At 39.4% G+C, this 26,595-nt stretch overlaps 1 protein-coding gene across 9 annotated transcripts in view; it reads right to left on the reverse strand.

Moving 5' to 3' along the window:
• The window catches only part of NCKAP5 (NCK associated protein 5), a 364,594-nt gene that overhangs the window by 333,246 nt on the left and 4,753 nt on the right, over window positions 1-26,595 (reverse strand). For 6 of the 9 annotated variants that reach the window (XR_013774902.1, XM_079311234.1, XM_079311231.1 and 3 more), the window contains exons 1-2: window positions 5,673-6,192; window positions 4,804-4,919 (exon numbers count right to left, since the gene is read on the reverse strand). The exons of 1 other annotated variant lie outside the window; for it this stretch is intronic. The gene's annotated coding sequence lies outside the window, so the exon portion shown is untranslated. Of the gene's footprint in view, window positions 1-4,803; window positions 5,083-5,672; window positions 6,193-26,595 lie in introns of those variants that run through there. 2 more of the 9 variants (XM_079311232.1, XM_079311230.1) reach the window with 2 other exon arrangements.

The following is a 26,595-nucleotide window of genomic DNA, read 5'->3' on the forward strand; positions in this document are numbered from 1 at the left end:
AGGAAGAACAGGAAGGTGTGCAATAAAACCAAGATTCCATGCACCTGTTTTTAACATATTTCTGTCACATGGTCCTGCACAATAGCAATAACCTGCCCAAACTGAACTACAAACACAAAAAGTTAAAAACTGAAGACAGCACTGTTAACAAATTGCAGATGCACAAGACTCATCCAGAAAGACCTCACAAATCAGCAATGAGAGGAAGAGAGCAAATCATGCAGAAACTATTTAATCAATGAGTAAAGACAATTATAACATCTGTTAATCTTTTGTGTAGGTTATAATTAGATGCTGTGGAGGAGTAGCCTTTAAGGGAGGCAGGGAATCCTTTAACATCTGCTAGAAGGGCAAACACTGTGCAATAAATGACTTTAAATGCAATCAGCAAAATGAGAGCTGAGCAGAGTTCACAAAAGGCCTGTATAAAAGATTGTGGATAACAAAATATTTTGCCAAAGGTCAACTCCTGCAGCACTAGAGCCTGAATAATGAGTTCTAGTTTATAGGCCACATCAAAAACAAACGTGATTGTACCTCTGAAAAACAATTCTTTTCTCATTTGTGTCATTATAGCAAAAGCACATGCTGCTGCTGTATATCACGTCAGCTTAATGACTTATTAGGGCTCTATCTATCAACCTTGAACAATTTAGAATAAACAGGTAGGTGTGATATATTTTAAAGGCCAGAATTCAGACTGATTAGATGGACACAGAACTGTGTCGCACTGTAAAAGTGATGTGATTCTGATTTTAAATAATTAATCATTCAATAGCTTCTAAGAGATCTAATTATTTACTCATTTTGCTGTTGAAAACAACCATATGCTTTAAGCAGTTCCTCACCGCAAATGTGAGTCCAAGAGGGAGGTATTTTATCCAGTTTAACGTGGCCCTCTACTGGCAAAATGACCCCCCAAAATCTTACCTCTCTGTACTACTTTGTCAGATCATTTCAGAGCAACAGAAAAAAAATGCTACATTTTACAGCAGTTACACCAAATCTTAGAAGATAAAGTAATCAGAGTTTTAGGACTTTGCATAAATTATGTCATCACTTAATCTCTCCAGAATTCCCTTGAGGAGAGCATTACTTCCTTTCACCCACCAGATGCAGCTCTGGCCCTCAACAGAGCACTGAAGAAACAAGCCAAGTGCTCATATCTAGAGGAGTAAGTAATTTTAGAAACAAATGCAATCCTTCTACTTGTGTCAAGTTGTGCTGTGCTCCTCAAGGATTGCCACTGATCCCCCACAGGACTGATGCACACATGTGATTTCAGTTTGCACAATTAGGTAATACTTGGTATAGGGAAACAAGCATAATAGAGCCCAGCTGCCAAAAGGATACTGTTTGAAATACAAATGCTAACTACCACCAAAAGCAACTTCACTGCAAAAGAATTAATTCCTGCTTCCTTCTTTTCTCCACCATTGCTGAAAAATCCAGTGGTGATTCAATACAGCTTCAATCAAAGTGAAGCAGACAATGAAATTCGCCTCCGTTGTTGCATGTGGTAATTAACTCTTCCTATTTGTATTATGTCTCAGCAACAAAGAAACAAAAGGATATGTTAAAGTACTGAATTTAACAATTTAGATAACGATGAATTATAATAATCAATTAGCATTGTCAAAGAAAATAATTTGTGACACACATTTGATTCTGTCCAGGCCCATTGTGTGCACACACTATCCAAAGCTGGTTTGGCTCTGGAAAACAAATAGGGCTGTCCTGTGGAAAGCTTATCAAACATGCAGTTTAACAGTGGCATTTGTTCTTGCTGTGTGTCAATATTAATAGACCATATTTCAGCAACATAATTTTTATCCACTGCTTTATAATCCAACCTGCTTTTCAGGGTCTGCATCACTCAGAGCCCGTAGACAATGTCACAGCCCATTTCCAGAAGCCATTGCTGCTGTACAAACCCCCTTTATCTGATCCACCTGAGTGCCAAGCAATGGGCACATAAAAGATTCCCCACTGTTTTTCACATATTAGCTATCTAACTTTTCATCCTGAAAACATCATGACTAATTCATGTAACCATCAGGGGAAACCTAATGTAATTCAGGTTCCTGCATGCTGCACAAGTGATATCAGCAGACAGTACAGAACAGAGCATTACAAGTGTTAATGGCTCATGTTCTATTTACATTGTACATTTATCCTGTTTTAGTAATAAAACAGCATATTACATGCTTTAACTTCTGAAGGCATTCTGGTAGCTTTGGCAAGAATTTTTCTTCAGCATAACTGCAGTCCTGCCAGCAGCTGAACACGTGCAGAGCCACACACGAGCTGCAGAGCATCCTGCTGCATTTGGCCCTGGCTGCTCTGTGCTGAGCTCCTCAGCCAGCTGAGCTTCCCTTTGACACCTTTGTTCCCTGTCTTTTATCCCAACCCCAGTCCCACTTGTCAGACGATTACAGGCTGGAGTCTGCTCTTATTCCATTTCTTTTCAGATGGTGAGAAAGCCCAAAGAATCCACATTCTCTTGGCAATTGTCCCTTTTAATGCCATCCCAGAATATTATCAGATTATACTCTGTGGCCTTGGGCAGATTTCTCAGGAAGAAATCCAACCAGGGGATCCCTTGGCTGAAAACTGAGCTCAATCTATATCCCAGTTTGCTACATTGGTATATAAGAAAGAAAATGTAAATGCGAGAGGGAAAATGCAAAAGAGGAAAATGAAAATTGGGTGCCCATGGGCTCATCAGGTTTAGAGAGTCTGCTTCTGTTTTTAAGGAAATTAGCTGAAGATTAGCCCATGACTAAAGTGGAATTGTACTCCCCTGCTTTACAATTACTGGGGCAGGATTTCTACTTCCATAAATCTAAGTCCCCTTAACACTTATACAAAATGTTTTCTGTAAAAGCAGTAAAATTCACATTTTTCAGATTAGAATTTACATGCAAAATTAAAGTGAGAAAGAGAAATGGAACCCGAGTAGGATTTCTTATTCTCATTTTGTTCCAATTATTTTGAAGATTTCAGAGGCATTTATTTGCCAACAAAAAACCTTGTGGCTGTAAATTATCAGTTCACAACAGTAGATCATTATATTATATATATTATAACATATATTATAACAGGGTGAGAGGAAAGACTGGATCTCAGAAGTAGATGGAAAGGGATCAAATCCATTCTACTTCCCCAAAGGAAAGCCTTTATCACAACTCTGCTCTTCACTCCTGCATTTGGTGGAAGTCTCTGAGCCACAAAAACATGTTTTAAAGACCATATAAACTTTTTAATATTATTTCTGAAGAATGAGGATGAACACTTGAGGAATAAAAATATGCACTTATTTACACACCCATTTGAAACACCAAAATCCTTTGCCATTCCCACGATATTAATGCAAGCTAAATTTAGGTTTGTTCCCCCACCCCCCAGGAGAATATGCTTCCATTGCAAAGACAGAACAACAGCTCCTGAATTGCTCAGTATTTTGACATGCCAAGCCACATTACAGCATCAAAAAAGAAGAGCTGGACAGTTTTGATCTGCTGTAGAAACAGGGTCACTTGAGAGGGGCATCTGCAGTTGTAGCCCCTCTGACCTTAATAAGAAGCCAAAAAGAAGAAAAAGTCTGTTGCTGGGTGGGACTGAGAGGACAAAGTCAGTAGCAAGTAAAGCAAACCAAAATAAATAGTGCTGATAATTCATGAGGAATCCTCTAATTCCTATCTGATTGATTTGTATTGACTTACCCTTAACACTTGCCAATCATAATTTTCTGATTTCAAGCCTCAGAAATGTGCTTTGTCTTCACAAAGACAGATCATTAAACAGAGGTAAATAGTAATAAAAAGTTCCTCATACACAGTACTGTGATTAGGTTACATCCTAGAAAAAGCCACTACAACTGAAATTACAGTAATTTAGAATGGGCTTCTGGTGAAAGATTGAAATGAGAAGCCAGAGACCTAGGGTTTGTTACCAGCTTTTGAAGTGGGTAAACTAAAATTTTATAAACCACATCTATGGACCAGTTTATTCCTCTGCCAAACACAGATAATTCCATGCCAATCACAGCTAGTTGTCTGAAAATTAGTTAACCTCTGGTCAGAAACACAGTTGTGTCCCACAAACCGCAGGCAGCACAGAAAGTTTTTTTCAGAGCAGCTACCAGAAGGCTAGTTTTTCTGCTCTGATATTTTCAGGATGTGATGGGGATTCCTAACTTAAACACTCTAAAGAAAAATTACAGTTTCTCCTATAACTGAGAATTCATTCTATCCAAAAGGTATCAGATTTCAAAGGACTGTATGATTCTCTTCTTTAAACTTATACACCTCCAAAACTTGGACAGGAGCTAAAAGTGAAAAATAATCTTTTTTTTTTTTAATAAATGCCTGCATAAGAAACAAAATATTTTTAAAATAAAACTGTACTAAAAACTGCAAGGAATTTATATTAAGAATCAAAAATAATCTTGACTGTACAAATAAATACAATTAAATTACAAGAATACAATTAAATTACAAGAGAACAATCTTCAGACAGCCAAGGTTTTGTTCAGCTAATGACAGTACTCAGGAGACTAAGAACCTGAAAGTTTCATCATTTAAATTAAGAGAGAGCCACTTCTGTGTAATCTCATACAAACAAAAGCCAGAATGAAGTTTTCATTTGTCCTGAACCACAGTCAGAAGCATGGCTGTAACTACTCCTAACAACTACATACTTGCTGCTCTTTTAATTAAAACAAAACTACAAATAGCAATGCTGACACACTCCTAGAGAAAATAAGCTTTACAGTGATGATAAAAACACCAAAAACCTTACTTGCAGCAGTTCAGTCAAAACATGCCAGCCCTGGAGAGCTCAGAACCGTAAGAAGTCTTTGCAGTCCAGAAATTCTCTTGAGTTTATCCAATGTTTATTTACCAAGCTTTAAAAGTCTGTGGTTAGAAGAACAGAGTTAGCTTTCTACACCCTCCACAGCACCAAAGTCCTTCAGTAACAGCAGACATGAAGTTTGCTGATAGTTGGGTTTGCTGCTGCTGTGTAGTTGCTCAGTACTTGTAAATACAAGCTCTGTGGACAAAGTCCCAAATGACATCACAGGCAGCTGCTTATTGTTGAGTCTTTATTAACCGACTGTCAAAAAAGAAAAGAGAGGAGGAGAGAAAAGCCCAAACTATCTTCCCTGCAGCACAATTTGCATCTTAGTAGGAGTTGCAGTGCTACACATATAAATACTTCTGTTTACCCTACTGATGTTTTTCTAGAATGAATAAACAGTGTTTGCAGGGAAAGCAGAAAAGTAAGAAAAACTTAAACAGCTTCACCACGTGAAGAGCACAGGGAGGAAAAAAAAAATAGAAAAACAGCCACCAGTGCTACCTTTTTCACAATTTATCACTGAATTCTCCTAATTCTTTTGTTTATTTAGCAATAGGGGTGCAAACCTGCCTGGATTTTAAAGCCCAGACCAGAAGACATTAGTAGGTTGAAATGAAGTTTCAACTTGCTCAAATTTGAAAAGTTACAGAATGACAAACTATAATCTTTGCAAGATTTAAGACAGCTCAATTTCAGTAACAATGCGTTGTAAAGAAAACCCTTTTACTCTCTAAAGATGAAAATACAAGAAAGCAAGAAACAGCATCAAACAGAGTTATTCACAAGGTGCTAAGGGCATAAATACTGACCTTTCCTTCTCAGAGGGGAGGTCCAAGACTAAGACGAACTGTGGAGCTGAAACACACAACTCCCACTGAGGCAGGGGGTACTCACAGGAGAACCAGTCCAGCTCCTAATCTGAATCCCTGTCACAGAGCTCCGGCTGAAAGAGAGGGGCTGGGACTCTGTGCCTTGATTTCTCAGAAGTCAGTCCTTTCAAGTCAGAACTTCAAAAGCTGAAAAAGCACCACCAAGTCTTGTGACAGACTGAGCTCTCTTATCTGTGCACGTTTCCACACGAAGAGGTTCAATATTGGAAACACCTGGCCACTCACATCTAAACACCCTAAACTGCTCCACAAACAACAAAACAAGCGAAACTTGAGCTCAGGGATGAGCGGAAGCCAAGTTTTCACTGCTTTTTTAATTGCTACACATAAAAGCCCCAACCCGAATTCTGCCTGTATTTACAGAGAGAAAACCAATCTTGGGTCAGATCCTCAGCTGCTGTAAATCAGGCTAGATGCAATTACACACCTGAACAAGAGCAGTCAGCTGCAAGCTGAAATCCTGCTTTTAGCCTGAAAGAGTGCCATTAAAAACATTTGTGTGACCTTAATAACAGAGTGCCTGATTTTCCTGGTGCTTGCCCTGAGTGGCAGCAATACCCTGCTGACACAGTGGTGCTGAGCCCATTGCAACTGCTCATGCAGGCAATTGCTACCTCTGCCACTTGCTGCCTAAAAAATACCACTTTGTACTTTTGATGGAGATCTTTTGTAAATCCCCTACATTTATTCCTGTGGCTAATCAGCCTGTAGCACACAAGAAACACCACACTGTGTAACTCTGGGTTATATTTACTTCCCTGGCTTAAACACACAGAGCTGTATTCCTCTTCCATTGCACTCAGCAAGGTTTTATATCTTGCTCATTAACAGCTTGCCAATCTGATCCAGGAAGTCTTCAAAATACTTTGAGGATGAAGTGGGCTATGGGAGCAATAAATACTAACACATAGTGTTGAATCAGATCAATTTCAAACCATAGAGCTTTAGTTCCAGCTCCACAAGTGTCATTTGAATAAACATGAACAAGGCCCAGTGCTTGGATATACAGCTCCATATGACTTCAGCTTTTTCCTTGTTTCTACAAGCCCATAAGATCAGCAGAAGAGTTAGATTTTGCTTAAGTCTGTTGTAGATTAATAGTTTGCTTTCTCAGACAAAGGATTAAATTCATTTTATTGCCATTAGAAGTAGTTATAAAATTTCAAAACACAGGTTACATCGAAGCTCTCTTGATGAGAAAACTGTCTTTCTCTGAGACACTAATGCAGACAAATATGTGTAGAAGAAAGGAAGAGGGTATAGTGTCATAAAAGAAGGAAACCACTAGTTTAATTGAAAAAGCCAAATGCTTAATGAAATAAAAAAGAATGAGCCCTAAGGAAAATTGCAGCCTGTTGCCAGGAAGAATTTATATTATTTAGCAAAATTTAGCACTTACTGAATTTTCTAGGGTACGTTAATGCATTTCCAGGCTAAGGACACCTGAGTGAACAGGACCAGGACAGCACACACATGACTCATATGTCTCTGGTCAGGCAGCACTGAAGACTTGAGTTGCTTGAAAGCAATTTTCTTGAGTTTTTCAGAAGTGGTGGTTATTGTTAAAATAAATGCACAACAAAACGAGTACTGAGATTTGTGGGTTTAGCTAGTGAGTTATTATTCCCAAGAGGAGAATTGCCATGAGGGTGGACAAACAGATTTTGCATTCTTCAAATTACAGCACTTATTAAGGGAGTGGCCATTAGCTCACCCTGTCAGTACACTTATCCATCTAATTTCTATTCTAAGTCATAAGATATAGCTGCTGGCTGTGCAGATACAACTTATTTTTGGCAGGAATGCCACGGCTTTTGCTAGAACAAAATTAACAGCAGAATTCAGTCCTTGACTAGCTGCAGGTTGAGTGAAAAGATAAAGGAGTCAAAGTCATGAGCTGCAGTCATTGGTCCTGGCCTGATGTGCAGTAGGCTGAACTGATGCTTCTATCTGAGGAAATAATTCAGCTTTGCACTGTCTCATTTTTGATGAGCAGACAGGTAAGATGAGACATTACAAACTGGTCTAAGTGCACACAGGTATTAGAAAAGCTTGTCCCTTAACCCCTTGCAGTATGGCCAGGATCTCTTAAAGAACCTGTATCTCATACTAACACAAAATCCATACTATTTCAGGTTCACTGTCCACATTTAACTCTACTTTGTTATTAACTTAGAAATTCCCTCCTCACTGAAGAACCCAAAAAAAAGATATCTTCTTGGAAAATGCAAAGGTTGGCTGGGATTGAGTCACCTAAACTGCACCTCACCAGCTCAGGAGCAAAAAATTGACCCGAGTGCCTCAAGGTTCAGTCTCTCAACACAGACCCCTAAAGCTGCAGCAGAGGTGACCAGCCCCACAGCCTGAAGAGTTAAAAGGCAGGTGGGAAGAGCTAAGAACATTTTCCCCAAGGGATGTCCCACTGTGCTGAGAGTCCTGTGTGATTCAGACAACCTGCCCATGTGAAAGCCTTGTTTTGTTCTCTAACTGCTGCTGGGGCAAGAACAGACAAACTGACAGGCTAAGAGCAATCTAGTCTAGGGCAAAATTTAAGGGCATTAAAATCCCAACCTATTGTAATATGATAGAATATAAATCCTAAACTGTTATATTTTTGTCCCACAGTAAATATTTAGATCACTGGAGTGCAAATTAAAAAAAAAAAAAAAAAAGTTATACAAATTGTAGGCTGCAGAATTTGTCCACTTTGGAGTTGCACATGGTTGGAAGTGTTCAGCTGGTTGCTAAAATATCATAGAAATTGCTCCAGTGTAATGAAGAGCAAAATGTTCTTTGAAAATTACTATTCTGCTCACTTTTACCAACATAGTTAAGTATGTCTTGTAAAGCGCGTACCTACAAGGATGTGAGGTGTCACAGGTTAACACAGTAAACACTTTCCTGGGGTAGTTAGCCAAACAGATAAACTGGCAAGTTGAAATAAGTGGAGAGAATAAAAGAAAGAGTGTGAGGGCAGTATATGAATCTCCTCAGATACTCACTGTCAAAAATTGGCCTTCATTTGAAGTAGTGTGATCGGGCTGGGAAGCTTTTGATCACAAAGATAATTTGGTTTTAAACCTTGCTAGGTGATTTTTCAAAGCTTTTTACCTGCCCTGCATGTCAAGAATAGAGAAAAGGTCCTTAGCAAAGGCAGGCTTTACTGCTGGAACAAACAATTTATGAATTTAAGCTTCAGAGAAAGCAGCAAATAACATATAACAACAATAACTGTGTTCAGGTTAGCCATTCTGCTACATGCAGGGTTGGGGATATCATCAGTCTGGTTTGTCCTTGCCATTGTGCTCTCCATGCCTGGCACTGCCATGCTGCCCTCTCCAAGAGCTCCCAGACAGCTTCTGGAATAACCTACGTGCTCCTCAGTACCTGTCACTCCTGCAGATAAAAAATATTATATTCTACTTCCTGAAAGAGCATCTTTATATGGAAACATCTACTCTAGCTGACATCCCACGCTATGGGAAATCCTGTCCTTAAGTGTCATGATGAAGCCTTGACATCTGATTCCTACACACAGGAAAGTCTAGAATGAAATGTTTAATCTAATCTTTTCAGATGAACTGAGAGCTAAAATGAGCAGGTACAATTTTTCCTGCCATAGCAGTGATTTGCAATCAATTTCTATGTCTTTTTCAGTTCCATAATTTTTGCTTCAGTAGAATTCTATGAAAAGCATTCATTGGAGAAAATTGATAGGATGTCTTTAAAGGACATTGCCTTTCATTACAAATTGACTCATTGTAAAATACGATATTAAGCAAATCATAAAAAGTTTGTTTTGAGTGTTTGTCACTTGAAACTGGAAGAAGTCAGGAGCTAGGTTTTGGAATTACAAGGGAACTCAGAAATATTGTAAATATGGGTGCAAAACATAAGTACATAGGACTGGCTCTCCTTAGTTCCATAGGTTAGATCATTATTCCCTCTTTGTCTTTCCTGTTGCTTCTGGAATCAAAGAATTGATTCAACCATCAGTGACCTATCCAGCATTAATTGAAATCAATGGCATTAGTAGATTCTGGAGCAGGCCCAAAACCAATGCACATTCAAGGGCTTTTGTATATCCTTAATCACACGACTAAGCCTCTGCAAATTCAGATTCCAGTGGATCCCATCATTAAATCAGTACTGCAGTTTAACTTCACATATGGACAGAGATCCCCTGCTGGATATCAAAAGTGGTCTCTATTATGAGGAGCAGGTTACTCCCATGATCTATTTCTGATGAAAGCATGCATTTGTGCAGGTGTCAGTGATCCAGCAGGGCTGGCAGCTAATGGGAAGGTTGACTAATTTGCACTCTCCTGCTGCCTCTTTGGACACGTCGCTGTGCCGGCAGCGGAGGTAGCGGCTTGTGAAACACACATTCCTCTGATGCAAGCATCTGGCCTCTTGGCAGCCAAGTCATGACAGGTTCTGCGGCAGCTGGGATGGCCCCATGCTCTTTCAAATGGCTAAATAGTCTTGTTTTTCAGCCTAGCTGTTTGTTTTCCTGCTGCACTCCTGGATGGAAGCCCATTCGCCCTTTTAATCAATGAACTGGCCGTTGGATGGGAGTAATCAGCCACATTTCTGTGCATGTCAGAGCAGAGATTTTTGCCCAGAGATTACCAGCCCTACAGCCCTGCTTAACCCTGTCCTGCTTCATCCTGACACCTAACATGCCAAAGGAAGGATTGTCTTCCCAAACTGAGAGCAAACACTGGAACAGCATTCTTCATCCCTTAGTCGTAGGATTTCCTGGATTTCATAGTTCCTGCTTTGTACAGGAGATGGTATTCAGAACAAATAAGAAATACAATTTATTTATTTCAGATGGCTTTATAAACTGTCCTCCCATGTGCACACACCAGATGGAGATAAGAATCTGGCTGGAAGGTTTAGCCTTACACTGTGTGGCACATCAGATTATTGAGGGGAAAAAATCTTCAGAGAAGATTCCATAAATCTGAAATAAATTTTATTTAAATTGCCTTTAAATGTATTATGCAAATCCACAACATAACGAGCAGTTTCGAGTAATTCCCTCCCATAAATGAACACATGGCACTATCAACACCAAATGTGATAATGCAGTATTAAAAGGAGTTCTCACAGGGATACCACAAAAATCAAAAGCTGTCATCTGCCTCTCAGCCATTAGTAAGCCACCTCCACCTTTTCACTCTAAATGATAATCTGTCTCTCTTTTTTCCTATGTAGTGCTGTTGTGGAGGGAACATAAGTAATGAACTGATTTGGACAGGCTACATTTTGCCCTAGCAGATTTTACTCTTCACTCTTGTGCTTGCCATATGAAACTCTTTTCATGGGATGCAACTATTCTTATTTCTACACCCACCAGAAGACAGAATATACACAAAAAGGCCAATTCCTTCCCCTGCCACAGAGAGAAGAGGGAATGAATCTTTGTTGCCTTCTCCCTTCATGTGTTCCATTGATGGCTCGATGAGGACCTGGTAACAAGCTGATCAGTCCTATCACCCACCATTTGCCACACTCACACACACACATACAAGCTGTTAGTCAGTTCTAGTGGCCAAAATAATGCCTGTGGAAGCAATACATCAGGGTCACCATGAGCTCCAACCACACCAGGCCACACATATCCAGAGTGACCATAATCAGCACTCAGCACCATCCTACCCTAAAGGAAGTAAGAAAACAACAGTCTATAATATTAATTGTTATAATTTAAAATTGTCTTTGGGTCCTTCCATTCCATCTCCAAGCAGGGCAGGCAAGAATTGCTTCCAGCAGAAGACTTAGTAAATGAGAGCTGTAACAACCTGCCTGATTTTAATACCGTATAATTCCATACCATGGCACACAATATAAATTGATAAAGACTCTCTCATTTTAATGAATTACTATTATCAAGAAGAGGCTATCTGAAATGCATTGCCAGTATTCTGGTCTCTTGACACCCATAAAATCTGCAGAAAGTTGATCCATGTCACAAGTAAAATGTTTAAGTGTTAAGCAGCTTGCTTAACTCCCACGAAAAGACACCAACAGATTAAAGACTAAGAATTACTGCTCCCAACACTGCCAGTGGAGCCCTGGACAATACCATGAAGTCTTATTCAAAAGTAACTCACTGTAAGTCCTCAGTCTCAGCTCTCTTCTGGAAAAAAAACCTGAGTTGCAGAAAGCTGTCCTAATGAACAGTACATGCACTGGGATTTCAGCAGTATGCTGTGATTACTTTAAATCCATGAAATACAACAGCTCGTAACAGCTAGCAAGACACTTTTCAGGAGAAGAGACCAAAGTGTCTCTTTGCAAAAAAGCTGATGGAAAAGCACAAAATTATTTTTGTGAGGAGAAATGTTTCTTAGTCTTCCTGAAAGAAAAAGCTCTTCCATCCTGTTCCTCTGGATAGAAAAGGACAGGTATATCAAACAAAAGCTGCTCTGGATTACCACACTTCCTTCTCCACTACAGTGCTGAAGATTTTATTGCATGCTATAAAGAGAGGAAAAACTCATCTTGTAGTCATATAAACACAGTGAACAACATAGAATAAGTATCAATTACTTTTGCAAGTTGTAGTGATAGCTTCAGACCCTGAGGATAGTTTCAAATGGTATGACAAAGACTTCAGTTAGATTAAAACATCAAAAGCAAACTAGCATTCAAAACCAAATAATTTTGTCTCTGCTGTGGAAGTTACAATAAATTTTCTGAACTGGCAGATTTCCCTCCTAGCTGTTCAGCTGTTCCTTTCCCACAGGTAAAATAAGTCAATCTGTTTGAGAAGACAATTTGCCACCCAGCTTACTTAATGCCACACATTAAAATTAAATGACTGACTAATTTTGTTGTCAAAGAGTTGTTTTAATGGGAATTCATGGTTAAAAGAAACAACCCCAATAGTGAAATAAAATCACATGATGCTGACTTCTATGTGAATTAGATCTAAATAAAACAACTGTCCAACTTTTTGGCTCTTTTTACATGGAACTTTTCTCAAATCCTTCAACAGGTCCCTGCATCTCTGTCAGTCCCTGTTTACTTTAATCCCACGATCCAACTTTGGCTCAGTTATGTTAGCATAAACACAAACATGACTAACAGAAAACAGAATATCTGTGATAAATTTTTGCTCATCTGGAATTGAACATGATAAATTCTTGTAGCATACTAGCAGCCAATGTGGCTGCATTTTCCATTCTCCTTGTTCCAAAATTAGTGGCTATGGAAAGTGTGTGGCAGTGCTGGGTGTATTCACACTGTGCTGTGCAATGCCTTGCAGAGACATTTGGAGCAGCTGTAAATAAGTTACTTTGGTTCTGGAAAGCAACGTGGCCACCTCAGTTCCCTGCATGGAGCCCAGCACAGGAAATACCCTCAGTAGAAGCACATGGGAGTGTTACAGCCCTGCCCCAGCCCAGGGAGCAGGTTCAGAGCCAGCTCAGTATCTCCACACAGCACTGCCCTACGACCACAGAATATTAAAAGTGTTCATTGTGCTTTCAGAAAAAGGCAGGAAAATTCTTTATCTTCACAGTGTAAGTCACAAGCTGAAAAGGCTTTCCTAGTCGTGTGTGAGCTCATTTGATTCATCCTAGAACACCATTCTTAACTGAGAGAATTAAAGTCACTCTGAGGTTGAGTGCCACCTTTGAAATGGTCTGTGGGAGCATGAAAACTCACCCTTGCTTTTTGATCAAATGAAGGGCTAAAGCTCAGGCCACTGCACTGGCCTTTGCCTGGGAAGGAGCAGAAACCCAAGTGCACACTGCTGGGGTCTGCTCCACGTTCCCTTGAATTCAAATAATCACAGCAATTCAGGTGAGCAACCCAACCTCTTTTCAAAGGCTGAGTGCTGTGCTCTTAGCTTTCATACACTCATAGATATGCATGTACTAATAACAGGGATTAGCTGTCACTAGCCAGAACCACTTGCTTACAATATTTGAAATATCCTGATAATATGAAGCCTTTACAATTTTCACACAGATAGTCTTGCTCTACTTTATGTTCCAGGTTGCTTTGCTGAATGATTTGGGTCAAGTCTCATGTGTTAACCTAGGAGTCAGTCCTGACAGATGCCTGGAACAGCTTCTCTGACGTCTGCCCTGCCCTGTAGGTGTTCCCTTATCCCTCCAAAATTACAGATACAGCAGTTCTCAGCATGCAGAAGTGTATCTTACTCTGTATGAGTGGGTGTTATCTGTTAGTATTGTTTATATGTTGCCACAGGTAAATGGAGATTTTCAAAGACTTTTAAATAAGGTCCATTGTGCACATTGTCTCCATTTCATTTCAGAGTTCTTCCAAATATCCCAAAAGTTTGGAAAAGAAAAATTTCAGCTGTGCTCTGGCTTTGGCACATGTCTTTTAACAGATGGAAATTATTGTTATGTAGCCTTAGGTTATATCAGGATTTCTTTTTGTTTCTGTAATGAGGTCCAATTAATAACTAGAACTTTCTGCCACTCAAAGGATTTTAAAATATCAGGATTTCAGCCAGAACTGTAATGCTGATGTGTGCTTTTATGATATAATCTAACTGCAATTACCCAAACCAATATCAACATAATAGTCATTCTTATTCTATAGGAAACTTGGGTATTCTCCTATATTCAAAAAATGCTTACTCTAAAAGACTTTTGTCATTCCCATTACAGGGTCAGCATTTCACCTTATGTGAAGTATAGTTGCAAATTAGAGAAATTAGAGTAATTATATAGAGCTAGACAGTCTTTGGGCTGGTTTCCATGAAAATTTTGCTGCAAAATAAGACAGGACAGGACAGCTGTCACTCTGCACAACCTTACCATGCAGCATTAGAAATATCTGCACTGAGAAGGGGTTTAGAATAGTTATTTTGAAGTGATTTACTGATAACTTTAGACAAAACCCTAAATCTAGCTTTCTATTTTTAGGGCTTATGCCTTTCAGAAGCTTTTACATACAATAACAGGAATGAAAAATTTTATTCAAAAAATATTCACAGAGTAATACCCAGTTATAGCTCATTCAGCATGCAGGACCTCCAGGGTTACCACTACCCCTGGAAAAGTCAAGTCATGAATGCTTGAAATTTTTTAACTTTTACTTGGGTATTAGAAGTTTGGACTGAATATTTAACACTTCTGGGCAAATGATAAGATGACATTTAACTTTACAGTTCAGCTTTTTCTTTCTCCACCTGCAGCACTGGGAACTTCCTGTAATAACTCTCATCCAGCTTTGCTGAAGCTGTGGTTTCCAGCTGTTGTCCAACCTACCTGAACATTTCCACCAAACTCAACATCCTGACCATCATACTTGAAACAGATTAAGACAGAATTAGATTGTCCAGATTCAATACAAAAGAGAAATTTACAACCAATTTACAAAGGAATGTTACTAAAATATAGTGAAATCAGTGTAAATAAGCTTGATATCTTCTTTCCCCTTCTCTCCTCAGAAATATTAAATGACCAGATAGTTGGCAAGATAAACAGTAAATGCCACTGTAATTTTAAGGGGGGGGCTATGTATCAGAAATAGTAAATATATTGACAGGAGTTGCTTTACTATTACATGGTATTATTTAAAAAAATATATTTAATTACTACTGTCAGAAACTGTGCTAAAAATAGGTTATTGGGTTACATTTTTTCTACATGACAGCTAAATGCAGGAATGTAGCATTCTCAGGGAACTGTTTGTACTAGGCGCTGTATTTCCTCTCCACCCAGCAGAACTTCCAGAAGAACATCATATGAATTTTGCAAGTATATCAAGGAGAAAATAGTCACCAGAGGCTGTAAAAACTGGAAGATCATAGACATGCAAGTATATGCAGGTGCTACAAGCAAACTACATTTTCTTCCTGCCAAAAAGTCCTCTCTAATCTCCAAGCTAGTGAAAATGTCCTCACAGCTACAATATTTTCCCTGCAGCCACAACAATTTTTTAAATACATATGCAGCCATTTGATTTTTATCCCCTAGAAGGACAAACCCATCAAGTGAGTGTCCATCAATTCCCTTGAAGGCTACATGCACTTTATATACACCTTGCAAGTTAGTCTAAATGCTCAGATTCTCTTTAGTTATTAAAACCCTACCATCATTTCTCAAGAAAGAGAAGGAAGAACGTTGATTTTAGGTATTCAGGTAGAATTCTCCATAAATTGAGTGGCAAGTCAAACGATATGGAATATTAAATGATTCCAGGTCACTGCTTCACTAGATCAGCCCCACAGAGTAGGTTTAGTTCAGAAATGTTTGGTGTCAGGAGCTGCAACCACAGTTGCTCATTACCCAAGCAGCTGCTTAGGACAAGATGTCCCATGTGTGCTGGAGACACCAAGGCACTCGAGCCAACATGGTTTAATTTATCAAAATGATGGTGTGGTCATGCTTGTACACCTTAAGGAATGGCCCTATTCCATGGGGAATGGCAGTGCTTGGTGCTATGAACTGAAAAAGCACTTTGTCCCAAGCAGTGCCAAAGCAGAGGAGCAGAGCATCTCAAGTTCTGACTCGGATGTTCCACACTGCCTGTCCTGGCTGGTGGCATGTGGCTTCCCCAGAAAATGCCAAGAACTCACCTCAGAATGCTTAATGCCACATCTTCTAACAAGGAAATATTAATTTTTTTACACACACCTACAGAAACTGTTGTTCTCGAGCTGTTATAATCTGGAATTATTTTTGAGGAGAACTACACAAGCATTGGGAGAAGGGCAGCAGCAGAGACATTTCCCAGAGATGTTCACCTGGAATATCTTCCATCTGAGTTTGTCAGTGCTCAAGCCCTCAAACCAGCCACCTCAGCTTTATAGAAACCTTTTCTGGAAATTACACAACAACCAAGTGCCTGCACCTTAGCACAACACTTACTTCTTTCTCTAGAATTTAAGCTTTAATTAAAAGTTTCTACACCTTATGCCTGCAAGGAAAATTTATCAAAACACAAGCAGAACATAAAGCTTCAATCTATATAGAGCTGGAGACAACAGCTTAGAAATTCTGTTTTTGTCCTAAGCACATCACTGAAATGAAATCACAGCACTTCCTAAAGGCAGCTTCACTGAAAACACCAGATTTTTAATAAACATTAAAATGTACCTCTCAAGGGGTTTTTGCCACCCTTCTCAAAGCAGCCTACAAAATTTTTGCCTTCAGCCTTACTCTTTTTCCCACAACAATCCCAAAAGCAAACCTATACTTTTTAGCTATCTAAAACATATTCAAGAGCAAGATATTGCCAGACTACAATAAATTGTACTGAGCAACAATATAATGATTTATTTAGCAGAGCTTTCCAACAGGCAAGTATTGACACATTTACTTAGGCAAAATCTTCTTCCTTCCAAAAAATATTTGAGCTGCAACCAAGAGTTTGAGGAAATGCTGCAAGATGGGTTTGGGCAAGGACCCCCATGGGGGTACAGCTCTTGCCTCACAAGCCTCTGTGTCACAGACACAAAACTGCCTCTTGTCCATGTATTTAACACCACAATTAAAAGCTGACAGAATGGCTGTTGATGTCCATGGGAATTCATTACTTTCCATGGGATTTGGGCATATGTACCACAAGCTGTACCACAACAAGCACCAGCACAGGAGAAAAGCCTCCACAGAGAACATTCCCAAGCAAGATCCAAAGTCAAAGGGCAAAGCTCACGCTGCTTGTGGCTCATCCCTACCATGCAGTGCCATCTCAGACTCTAGACCCATGGTTCCTAGCCCCCAGGGAGCAGCAGACAGGCATTTATTTCAGTCATGGCACACTGCAGAGGGCATACAAACCCTGGTTTGTTCCAGGACAAAACCACAGCAGCAGCGAGGCATGGCAGTGATTTCACAAATCCACAGTCACTCATGTCACAGCTTCTCTTTACAAAGCTGCACAGGGAGCTGTCAGCAGCCACAGTCCCTCTCCCCATCCCAGGAATGCTCTCCCTCCTCCTCCCCTGTTCCCATTCACAGCTCAGGGTGACTCAGCCCAGCTCCCAGGAGGAAAATCATCCCTGCTGCTCATGCACATGAACTCTGTCCACAATGATACACATGCACTTCTGAGAAACCATAAAAAGGAGAGGAAGAGAAGTCCATGAGGAATGGTAGGACAGAAATGGCACACACAGCCACAGCTATCCTGCATTAAAATGAAGTTACATCCATGTGGGTTTCTAGGAAAAAGGTTGTTATAGGATCTTCCATTGCACATCATTCAGTGCAGTGAGGTGTGCTGATCTTGCACAAAGTTCCCCCAAACTTTTGCATATTGGTTTTATTCCTTCCTATAATGATAGATACAAAGCTATCAAACTCTCTTCTATTTAACTTCTATACTAAGCCAAGAGTGTTGATATTGCAACCCCACTGGTACCCACTGAAGAATCTTATAGTAGGCAACTCTTTTGCACAGATTGGCTTTAAAGTCTCAAACACCTGTGCATTGTCACAAATCTCTCCAATATTTATGGCTTCCAGTCACTCACCTAGTAACTATGAAAGTGCCTCCATGGGACTATATGGTTTAAAGGAGGAAAACAAGGAGGAATCCAGTGTATCACTACTTCTCCTACCTTAACTGTATGTTAGAGATTGCCTCTTACTAGCATTTCTCTTCCTTCATACCTGTTCAAGTATGAATTATAGCATCCAGTGGACACACCCCTGAGAAGAATGGAGCTACCTTCACCTCAGAAATTTTGCTTTTGTAAAAAGCTTAAAGCAGCTAAGTATCCTTATAACACACAAGTTTCCATTTCAAAGGATAGAGCTCTGCCTCCACAGCACTCAGCTCCCATAGTGGTGCTAAAAAGAGGAATTTGGCTCAGCTCTACCTACATACTATGCCAGAAACAAAAAATGAAAAAAAAACCCCAAACAACTCAGTGGTCTTCTCTCCTTTCACTGTAAATAAATTTTCAAATCACATATTAAAGGGCTGGTTGTGTGCAGGGTCTGATAAATCCTGAGCCAGTTCAAAATTACCATGCACTGATAAATGATCATTGTCTGAAAGTGAAAGGTTTGAACAAGTGGAAACAACTTCACTTTTTTGTTAGAGCAGTGCTTTGTTGCATATACAGACCTGAACAGCTCTGGAACCAAGGCTAGAGCAAAGGTGGGAATTAAGCTGAAACATGAGGAAGCTCTTCCCTCTGCTACCAGCACTTATGCAGCTGCCATCAAAGAATGCCTCTCACTTGAATCTTTTCAAGACACAAAAATAAATTACCACATGAGTTACCATTTCTTGATTTCTTTCTGAACAAGAGCACACACAGAAAATTTTATAAACCACTTTGTGCAATACAATTTTCAGTATATTGCCAAAGACCTGAATTGCTGTAAAAGCCCCACAGGCCCTGGCCATGCTGCATGGCAGGAAGGTGTTTGTATTTTGAGCTCTACCAGTTCTACTGACCAAGACATGTTGTAACCACTGAACTCATCAGGGGATTAAAGAGTTAATAAAAACCTTGAAAACTACACAATTACATAAAGTACAATCTGTCACTCAGATATTGGAAATGGACCATGAAGATGCCAGTATAAGTGCATGTACTTATATACAGAGAACACTTTAAACAGTTGACCATGATTTATACATGCTGCAGCTGTCACACACGCTATTCCTGACATCCAAAGAGCCTATGCATACTTTCAGTGGAAGAAATTTCTAGTTATTTGCCATTTTGTAGAACTGTAAATCACATAAATGCTCATATTATTACCATGTGCTCTGACAGTTTGCATCAACAGAGCATCTTGGAAGAATTACAGTGATGAATTATTGACAGTATCTCATATAGTTGGCAAACATTTATTTGAAATGCTGTGGTACAGAACCTGCCTCTTTCCGGTCTCGAGATTGACCCTAATGTAAACTATAGCATACAACAGATCAAAAAATATATAGCCTGACTCTCAATTTGTGATCTCATTTTCATCATTCAATGATTCCCATAAAGATTGTTTATTATTGATGTGAAATGCTGGAACCAAAATATCCTGTAGCTGGAAGCTGGAAGTCTCAGAAACTGAGTCAGAGTGACTCTTCTGGCCTCCTCTCAATATGCTTTATTTCTTCTATTGAATAAACAAGCAGTCCCATTCTGTAATGACAACATGAGCCAGGATTTTTCCATATTGTTTTGACAGATGTTGTCAGGGACTGATTACAAAAACCTGTACACCTAGATACTTACTGCTGAGATATTCCATAATATAACTGAATTTGCAGAATAAACTACTGTCAAAGTGCTAATGAGAAGCCTCTGACAATGGAAGTAAAACTGCAAAATAATTTTTCCAACTGCAGCAAAAATTTTTAATGGTATTGGAGATAAAAATATGTTATTTGGTACATTGGGCACAGAATAGGGCACAGAATATAATGATGGATTGATTACCAAAAATGCCTTAGTGTTTGGTTCAGGCAATCTTGCAGGGAAAGATCAGGTCCTTTTCCAAAAGTCTCAATACTCCAAAGCCCTCAGCCAGAACAGCAAGACCAACCCTGACTGCTACTTGGCTGAATACATTCAGCCAGAATTTAGTCTATTAATTATGTTTTGGTGCTCTGTTTCTACAAGTAGGTGGAAGATGCATCAAAGGTGGTGAGGCTGAATTATAAACAATTATTTTACAGGGGTTTCTGAGGTTTGTATTGCAGGAGGATTGTGAGAAAATGCTGTTTCCCTGACCATACCCCATGCATTATTAAAAAACAAAAAGTACACTGAATCCCCACTACAATTACACACTGAACTGTGAAAAAGAATGATTTTCTATTATCAGGTGTTAATGTGCTCTTTGTAACTGTTAAAAGGAAACCCAGGCACTACACCATCATGAACTGTCCTTTTGAATGCCACTTTTCAGGGCTGTAGCCCCCACTGGCTGTGATATTTGCTTGTTACATAGATCACAAAGTGAGTACCAAGAGGACAATATTTTTTCCCAACTCGAGGAGAAGGAGAGGACATCACAGTGAGGGTATTTGGACAAGCCAGACAGTGGTTTTGCAAAACTGGCTGACTAATAATTCTGGAAACTAAAAACCTGTAGTTCCATATGACTGACCAAAGAGATATTACACCATTTTGTCCACGCAGAATGAGACACTGGACAATTAATGTGTACAAGAGTATTTCCTTAATATTTCTCTAGACTCCACAGAAACAGACCTGTGTGTATGTGTGCACACACACTGAGGGGAAGGTTGAAAAGAGATAAAAGGGTATCAACACTACACTGCATATTTGCAACAACTGAATCCTTGTGTGGTTGGTTGGAGGAAGATCCTAACTAGATATGAGCCAAAAACTCTAAAAATGTTCAGTGATCAAAAGTTTTCACTACTCCCTCTCATAAAATACTTCCTTTGGTTAAAAAAGAAAAAGAGATTTTTTTAATTAGCTGTGGAAATGTATCATTTCATGGCTTTTCTTCTGCAGTTTGTTTTCAGGTGTGTTAAACAAGCCCAAACCTGAGAATTTTGCCATTTTTCTATTTAGAAATAACTTTAAATGAAACCTACAACTGAAAAATAAAGGATTAATTCTTCACCAGTGTGAAGAAATTTGAAATATATTCAAGCAATATAGTGCAGTTAGTATCCAGAAGCAGAAGTGTTTAGTTGGGATTTAGAATACTCCAGTCTTTCCAAGAACACAGGCCTAAGTGACAGGCTTTCCTGGGTATCAAGGACAAGACCAAAGCTCATTTTTAACCTTGCAAAATTTTCCAGTGATTTTCATGCAGGAAGATTTGATAGAAATCTCACAAAAGTGAAAGTAGTCTTCTCAGTAATAATGTTCATTTTCTTAAAACCTTAGCTTTCTTCATACTAAATACATTTAAATAACATTTTTTTGATAAACACAGCACCACCAGTTTGCTAGCAATCCCTGCCTAGGAAGGATTATGAACTGTCTATCATCCCTCTGTGCCCTAAGTAGGGTCAATAAGTCATCCTTGCCATGCACAGTATTATGTAAGAAATTACAAAGGGGCCCTATTTAGATGACCTCCTTTTTTTGTTTCATATTCTAATTGCCCAGCTAAAAAGAGCACTTTGTCCCAGTGGAAACTTTAGGAACAGCACTGGGCAAGATGTGCATTCTGGAGCACTTTATACGTGCACTCTGACCTCTCCTGACACTGCAGGTCCTTTTCCAATTTCCAAAAGTTTCCAGGAGGAAGCAAAGGGAGCGAGCCCTGTCTATGTGATGTGTCAGTGATATTTCACTGAGATGATAGTTCACTGGGATTTGCACATCTGAAACTCCCTCCAGGGAGGCTTGTGAAAGCTTCAGCCTAACCTACTTTTAGCACTCCATGGAGTAATTCTGTTCCAAGAGCCAGCAGCCACTGATGGCAGCAGGAAGATGCAAAGGAGTGCAAAGGGACCTCAGCCCTGTAGGACCCACTGAGCCACTCATAAAAATGAAACACCCCCCATGAAGTTATTGAAAATTGAGGTCTGATTTAAGGAAAAAGGCAGATCTGGGGGGGGGGGGAAATTCACCTTCCAATATCTTTGAAATCAGATATGCTTCCAGCTAAAAGAAGATTTTGAGAGATACGTGATGACACTTGTAATATTTCTAGCCATGGGATGCATTAGATGGTTGGAAAACCAGAGTCAGGCTGTCTGGTTTGCTCTGTTACCTGAATTCCAGATCTGAAGCGGCTGCAGCAGAGGAGAGGACTCTTCCAACACATTCATGGACCCCCAGACTGAACTTTTAATGATGCCCCCACAGACAGGACAGTTGTGGGTATTTTCACTTCTCTCTTAATTTTTTCCTTGTTTCATGCCAGAATCCCAAGACTATCTAATATATGTTTTTTAAGGCATCCTCTTTTCATACCTCCTGAATCCAATTTAAACTTCAAACTTTATTTGATTGAAGGGGGATGATACCTAGTACCCCAGTCAAGAAAATGAAGGCTGTTAAATCCATCAGCAATTCATTTTTCAGATAAACAAGCATCATTAGGAAATAGTGGAATAAAACTGATCTCCAAAAACCAAAACAGGTAGGCATCATCTTTAATTTAAACACATTCATTTGCACTTTTCTGGTAACCTTCAGTGATTATTAATTCCTGCATGCAAGAAGAGCAATGTAAACCAGAACCAGGGGGTGAAAGCAAGATGCCAAGGAGGCAAAGTAAATAAAAAAGCAGGAGAATTTCATGTCTAGTGACAGGTGACGTAGCACTACTGATTGTACCACACCACCTTCCCTGTGGGTTATGTACAAATGAGGAATGGCAAATGAGGTATCCTTGTAGCAGATACACACAAGTACTTCTCCCAAAATGTGGCTGTGTGAGTGCTGATTCCAACCAAGTCTTGCTGCCTTCAACCCCTTCACATAAAGCAGCAGAATTTATTTTACACAGTGAGCTTAGTTGCAATTCTCCTTCTCCCTCCCACACCTGCCAAACTATGTGAGGAATACTCCCCTCAAATTCCCTTTAAACTATAATTAATAGGGCTGACCATGGGGTACCTGAAAGCAAAAAATGTTGTTGCCACAATAACTGCAATCTAGTTGTTCCAAACAATAAGTATTTGTAACTCTTCAAGGCTGTCAATGATTCTAGAAAATAATTCTAGAAAACATTTAGCTTAGTTTAATCTACAGGGTTGATAACTCTTCCAGTAAAATTTTCTGTTCTTTGTACACAGAGCTCTACAGATTTATTTCACATCTGTATGATGTTATTTATATATATTTGTCATTTGAAATCATTTTAGGCATAATGTTTACAGAATTATTTCAGTAAGAAAGCTTATTGTAGAGAGATACCAGCTTTGTCTGCTGAAACCACTTGGTCTAATCATTTATGGGAGTAAATAAATGTTATGAGACTTCATGGAGAAACTATTATCCAAATTACTGAACAACAGAAAAGCCTTTATTATGTTCCAGGAATGCGTTTCTGGCAGAGAAAATAACATTTGTATACAATGTCTTTTTATAGATTAGACAGGAGAAAAATGCCTGCATTGATGTACTGCAAACTGCAGGGACTTTTTTCTTTCCTGAAGAATTACAAGTGACATCAGTTTTTAAAATGTCTGAGGAGAAGAGAACACACTTTGTCAAAAGAATTCCAGCTTTTTTCTTCTGTTAAATTGTGTACTAAGACAAACTTTCCCATTGTTTATTGTTCGCCAGGTCATGGCTCTGGTGTAAAGAAAAAGTGCTTCAAGCTCTCAAATATTCCTCCTGAATAATTATTTTATTGTTTTCTCTTGAGCAAAGCAACAAAATGACCTAACTGAGCACTGTAACACTATTTGCCAGAGGCTTGAAGCCTTTGCCTCCTGTGCATAAAATAAGACTGTGAGGTCTCAGCAGACTGTTCTCAGGATAGTTATTCCAGCATCATGCTGGTTCAAGCAATCTTCTTCAATAGTCAAATAAGTTGTATAAAAAAACTAAGCAGTAATCACAGGGGTTTTGCCAAGGAAAACAACTTATAAGATTTTTCCCCAGGGAGGTAAGCAGAATGCATAGTGTAGAGGAGAAAAAGAAAAGATCCAAGGTGTTGGGATTTTATAGTAAATCTCTAGACAATTCTCCTGGTTCTTCCCTTCATCACTCTATAACTGGCAGAGTTTTGGGCCACGCTACTGAAGCTCTCTGATCCATCAAACAAATCTTTGCTCTGAAATAAACCTGAACTTCTTTCAAGATTTGTTGATTCTGACTGTCAAAATATTGGTGCTGGAAGCAGCAGGAGCAGCAGCCAGGCTGGGGTGGATGAAACCCCTGGGGAGTTCACCAAGCACCTGCAGTACCACCATGGGAGTTCTTGTGTGTCCAGCACCTGCAGCACGAAGCTGCATCCTCTCTGTTATTAACAAATCCCAAATGAAGCTGCACCTAAATTCCAATGCCTTAAATCACATTAAAGAACAAGTCAGTCTCTGAAGCCATCTCAATATGTCATTCAAGCATATTCTTGGATGACACCAACTGTCACAGCTGCACTGAGGCTCAGCTAATAAGTTCAACAAATCCCGTATCAGGATCCATTCCAGTGATAAAAAATATAAGTATTTACTCATGTTCACTCTGCTCTCTGCTCTTCACCTCCTCTTATTTTTTTTCTCTTGTAGAGCAAAAAATCCCTCCAATTAAGTGTGCTGGCACAAAGATCAGCCTGCTGTCTTGCAGTAAATCAACAGCTTTACCATTAGAGAGAAGAGAAAATGTCTTTGATCATAGCACAAACTGTGTGGAACTCCTAGTGATCAATGAAAGAAGCACCTCATTACTGATCCTCCATCAAGAAGAAGAAGTTATCTCAGAAGATAAGACAGAAGGCAATCTCAAAAAAGCCAATACAAACCTCAGAGTAGAGAAATTGGGTTCTGAAGAAATTGTAGTGCATGGCTCATGTTGCTAGCAAAGACCTTGCTAGAAGTACCCATATCTTGATTCAAACACAGTCTTTGTGTTGCACAACAAAGCCATGACATTCCCCAGAAAAGCCTCTGTTCTCCACAGTTTATCTCTTTTAAATGAACAAAGAATCCATTTAAAGTTATTTAGTTTCAAAATTATTCAGTTTTGGCACTCCACCACAGCCTCCTGAGGGGACCAGCAGCAGTACAGGGGCCTTGCTTTCTGCCTCATAAAGCTCCCTTGTTGAGAGGCAGTCCATAAAGTGTGCTTTCAGTTTTACTGTCAATAGTAATACATCACATTTGTATGGTCACCTCAGGCCAGGCAGTCACAAAGCCCTTCACCAGAGCTCATTTCACAGAAGAGCTGTAAATGCACATCCCACCCATGCACAGATTCCCCCTCAGCACATCCCCTTTTACCTGCACTGCCCAGGTGATCCCTCAGACCTCCCAGCTGAGTACACACCCAGCTCAGCTGGACTTAGATTGCAAAAGAAAGCAGGATTACTTTATTCTCTGCAGGACTTTGTAAACAATGAAATTTTGTACTCATATATTCCTTTGTATCTTTATGCTACAAGACTGCAGAACAATTCATGCATTTATGTTAAATAATTCAGGCCAAGTATATGTTGCAATATTAAAAGTAAATCGTTAGCAACAAAAATGACAAGAAAGAAAAAAGGCCATCTCTGTCTTTCTCCACAGGAGAATCAGGGAGTTATAAAGTATTTTTTAAAATTTGCACTAACAAGCATAGCAATATCTATTGCATGTACCCCGTGATGTCAGAGAGTTTTGCCAAAGGTAAAACTGTTACTCTGCATGTGAACATGGTTCCAAGAATGCAATTTCTCCCCCATATAATTTTCTGCAGCGGGTCAGTTTCCTTTTTGAGCTGTACACAGCTTTTCTAGACTGAAAAAAGAGGAATACTACAAGTAGAAGCACTATTTGGATTGTGTCTCTGCATCCCCTATGCTCTCAGAGGGGTGGAAAGAGTAGGAACTACACAGCTACTGTTATTTTCTCTGGAAGGGTGATTTGGAAAGAATAAAGAATTAGCTTTTCCTTTAGGACCAGTCACAAAACTGAGCCAGTGTGGGTGAGAGGCTGGAAAACAGAAGTAAATTACTTTTCTTCCAACAAATGAAGAAATAAAGGCAATTCCTTCCTTGGAGCAATCACATTTATAAAAATTGGTGTCTAGAGACACAGTCTGACCCTACAGGAACAGAGCTCACAGTAATGAGGCCAGCTGCCTTTCTAGACAAAGTTCTCCTGGGTTGATGTGACAAAGGCAACATTCACATGAGCTACCACAGAAAAAATCATATAAAAATTAATCTGAATTCCTGCTTCATGGTTCTTACCACAGAAGACAGCAAGGGGACAAGTCCTTGACTTTGGACAGGAAAATAAC

Source organism: Erithacus rubecula (assembly GCF_903797595.1).
Source record: "Erithacus rubecula genome assembly, chromosome: 8".
NCBI classification, from domain to species: domain Eukaryota; kingdom Metazoa; phylum Chordata; class Aves; order Passeriformes; family Muscicapidae; genus Erithacus; species Erithacus rubecula.